At 43.8% G+C, this 3,997-nt stretch overlaps 1 long non-coding RNA gene across 1 annotated transcript; it reads right to left on the bottom strand.

Annotated features, from left to right (window-relative positions):
* Positions 1 to 1,452: 1,452 nt before the first annotated feature.
* On the bottom strand, positions 1,453 to 3,681 carry LOC123064741 (uncharacterized). The gene is made up of 2 exons (XR_006430781.1): positions 3,529 to 3,681; positions 1,453 to 1,790 (listed from the first exon to the last, which is right to left on the bottom strand). It is a non-coding gene; the product is annotated as an uncharacterized lncRNA (long non-coding RNA).
* Positions 3,682 to 3,997: the final 316 nt, after the last annotated feature.

Here is a 3,997-nt window from a genome sequence, read left to right on the forward strand (position 1 = left end):
TAGTATAAAAAGGACAACTTATGAGACTCACTACATGAAGAGCAAGGTGCTACTTTGAAGCACAAGTGTGGAAAAATAGATAGTAGCATTGCCTTTTTTATTTTTTTTATTTTCTTTGGGCCTTTCTTTTTTTCTTTTTGGCCTTTCTCTTCTTCTTTTTTATTTGGGCAATGCTCTAATAATGATGATCATCACACTTCTATTGATTACAACACAAGGATTATAACTCAAAACTTAGAACAAGATATGACTCTATATGAATGCCTCCGGCGGTGTACCGGGATGATGCAATGAATCAAGAGGGACATGTATGAAAAATAATGCATGGTGGCTTTGCCACAAATACGATGTCAACTACATGATCATGCAATGGCAATATGACAAAAGTAATGTATGTCATGATGATGATGATGGAAGTTGCATGGAAATATATCTCGGAATGGCTATGGAAATGCCAGAATAGGTAGGTATGGTGGCTGTTTTGAGGAAGATATAAGAGGTTTATGTGTGATAAAGCGTATCGTATCACGGGGTTTGGATGCACCGGCGAAGTTTGCGCCAACTCTCAAGGTGAGAAAGGGCAATGCACGGTACCGAAGAGGCTAGCAAAGGTGGAAAGGTGAGAGTGCGTATAATCCATGGACTCAACATTAGTCAAAAGAACTCATATACTTATTGCAAAAATTTAGAAGTCATCAAAAATCAGCGTATAACTACGGTAGGAGTTGGAAGAATCGAACCTCTCCTTCTCGGGCGTGCCCTTCTCCTTCTCCTTCTTCTTCTTGTTCTTCTTCATCATCAGCATATTGCGGAGGTCCGTGAAGAACTCGAGCTCATCAGCAAGGTCAGCTTGATTCTTCTTGCGATGAGGCTGATTCCGCAGCACGACCTCCTCTTCCATCTGCATCTCCAACTCACGAAGCGTTCGCACCTCCTCTTTTGCCGGGCTGCCACCCGCCACCGCTCGCCTTTTTGTGGTTCCCTCGCCTCCCGCCGCACCCCGCCGGTGCCGCCGGCGCCGCCTGGGTTTTCACGAAAGAGGGATTTTTATTTTCTTGAGCGATTCTAGGGAAACTTTTCGTTTCTCTCTCAGCCGGCCCAGCCCGGCCCGACCAAATAGATCGAGAAGCACCGGGATGATAGGTTGTTACTAGTACTCTATAGGCCCGTAAGGCCTTGTTTGGTAGGAGTGGATTTGGGAGGTTTGGGGAGGAGGGGATTTCAGGGGATTTGGTGAATCCCCTTGTTCCACCCAATCCCCCCAGATCCCCTTGAAACCCTCTAAACCGCTCTAGACACAATCCCCTCCATATGAAAAACTTGTTTGGTAGGGAGGGATTCCCATATTCAGATAAGATAGTGCAAATGTGTAAAAATGCAATCTTTAGAAGTAAAACAACATCATATTAAAAAGAACTTGCTACAGGAGAATAATTTGCAGCAATTCTTCACAGCAATAACATAACTTTTGCCTGACTTTAGATCAATATCTCATCACAACAATATCAATTATATCACAGCAACAACATGATTTCTCAAAAACAACATGACTTGGAATCAATAATATCTCATCCGTGATCTTTCACAGCAACACCATAATTTTGCAACAAACATAATGCAACACAGGGTACTTGTGCAATAGCTCACAATTAGTTATATTTTTACAGACCACTGAGAATTATGTTGTCATACATATGAATTGCTCTTGATGATGTCATGATCATTCAGTTTTTGAATGGCCAATAGTTTGTCCAAATTGTTTAATCTTGCTTCTCTGGTTGCCTGAGAACCTGATCATAAAACAAAAGCAAAATGAGAGTCTGGATGGGCACCATAATCCAAGCATGTTCCGTTTAGCATAAAACGAAAGATCCCTTCTCACAAAAGGAGAAGAGTCCAAACGTCTTCTTCCCATTTATAAAAGAAAATTGCCATTGAGCTGCCGTTTGTGCCTTATACATGCCTCTAGACCCTACATTGCAAGCACAGCTCCATGCACAAACAAGTCTGTACAGCAGCATAAGCATGCCCACGGGCAGCAAAGTTGAAAAAGGACAAAGGTTTAGATAGATCATACAGTTTGCAGATATGTATGTTGACAAAGGTTTATCTGAAACACGCATGGTTCTAGACTAGCCTGATTTATCCGCAAACAGTGTTCTCAAAAGGGACAATAAACACGCAGAGTACTTTTATATGAAAGAAAACAGAGAGCTCGTAGAGTTTGACTCTATTAATTTATAAATAAAAAAGATTATCGACATGCATGGCACATGAAACTTGATTTGTCTAAATCAGCTGCACAATTATATATAGTTGGATGGACATGCACAGGCACAATTATATATAGTTGGATTAACTCAGCTGGAAGGACCAGAGAGTGGCCCTGTATACGCCTGCCTATCCTAATCAGATCTTTGACCTTGATCTCTCATAGGAATTGTCTCTCTTGGGTCTGGGGGCATGTGAGTGTGGGGCATTTTTGGACTTTTCCTTCTTTTCCCTTGAACCCCAAAATAGGGGAGAACAGTTGAATCTTTGGAGGCATTTCAGATTTCCTTTATCATGAGCTAACAAACTGTTCCAGGAATAATTCTTTAAAGAAAGATGCTTTCCAGATTACAAACTAATAATTCGTCAAGACAGACAAACAAATGTATAGGATGGCTGCAGTATAACAAATCAATTCTCCAGCTCAACAAGTGGTGATATGAGGCATAACAATTGATAAATATCAAGAAGACTACTTAATACACAGAATGAAGCAGAGACCACGGGGCGGATCAGCTCGCAAATATTTCAAAAGCAGAGCAAAACAGGTGGGGACCAAAACAAGTGTCAAGGTAAAACATTCTAGTACCTTCATTCATGAGTGACGAACAACTCAAAATTCAGGTACTTCTCGAGTTCAGAAACTAGCGCAATGGTACAAAGTCCTCTAATTACCAATCTGCAAGCACTCTAGTACCTTTGCTGAGGTAACATATGAAAGCAGAAGAATGTCTAATTGATAACGCACCGTTTTCTTTTTTTCAAATTCATGTACTGTACTGTAATTCAGAACAAAACAACACGCTTGCTAGTCCTCAAACTACTGGACTGCAACTCTGCAAGCATTGTACCAGCACACTGTATACCTATCTAAACCGCAATGCTCATTCAGTATGAACAAGAACGACTCAAAATTCAGGTACACACGAGCTCCAGAAAACAAAGGAACTAAGGAAGCATGCAAGTGGTTAAATTACTATCTGTAACCATTGCAGCACGGTCTGTTTGGTAGTTCAACATGTACAGATCCTCAGTCGATCCACGGAAACAGATGTAGATGGTAAGTTCAGGCAAAGGGATGTGGACGCTGCTCCGTGCTGCTCCACCTCTACTACAAGTCCGGCAACTACGGCACCGAGCCCTACATCGTCGCCCACAACTTGGTTGACGACCGGCACCTCGGGAGGAAGAGGTAGCAGCCATGGCCGATGGCAAACCCTAGACGACGAGGGGAAAGGAGGGGAGGCGAGGACATACCACCGGAGAGAAGTCCAGTACGCCGGAGGAGGTACGCCGGCGTCGAGGCGTCGAGCTGCGGCGTCTTGGGGAGGCGCTGGACGGCGGAGTCTTGGAGAGGAGTCGGGCGGCGGCGTCTTCACGAGTCGAGCGGCGGAGTCTCCAAATCCTCGAGCCCCCCCCCTCGAGCCTTCTGAACCGCCGCGTGGAAACAAGTGGATCGAAGGGGAATCGAGGGTGTTGGGCTGTCGAAACCCCATGTACCAAATGGGCCAACGGAGATTTCGAGGATTCTGGGCCTCGCGAGGTTAATCCTCTGGAAACCCCTTCAACCCACGCCAAACAAACGAGGCCTAAGGGTTTCTTTTTCCTCTCTTTTTTTTAATTTTTTTGCAGCCTTAAATAAAATGGAAATGATAAATTCCGAACTTTTGAGGGCAAAAAATACATATCCCGAATGTTCGGCCTTCCGATCTGTTCCTTCCGCCCA

The sequence above is a fragment of the Triticum aestivum genome, chromosome 3B (assembly GCF_018294505.1).
Source record: "Triticum aestivum cultivar Chinese Spring chromosome 3B, IWGSC CS RefSeq v2.1, whole genome shotgun sequence".
Lineage (NCBI taxonomy): Eukaryota > Viridiplantae > Streptophyta > Magnoliopsida > Poales > Poaceae > Triticum > Triticum aestivum.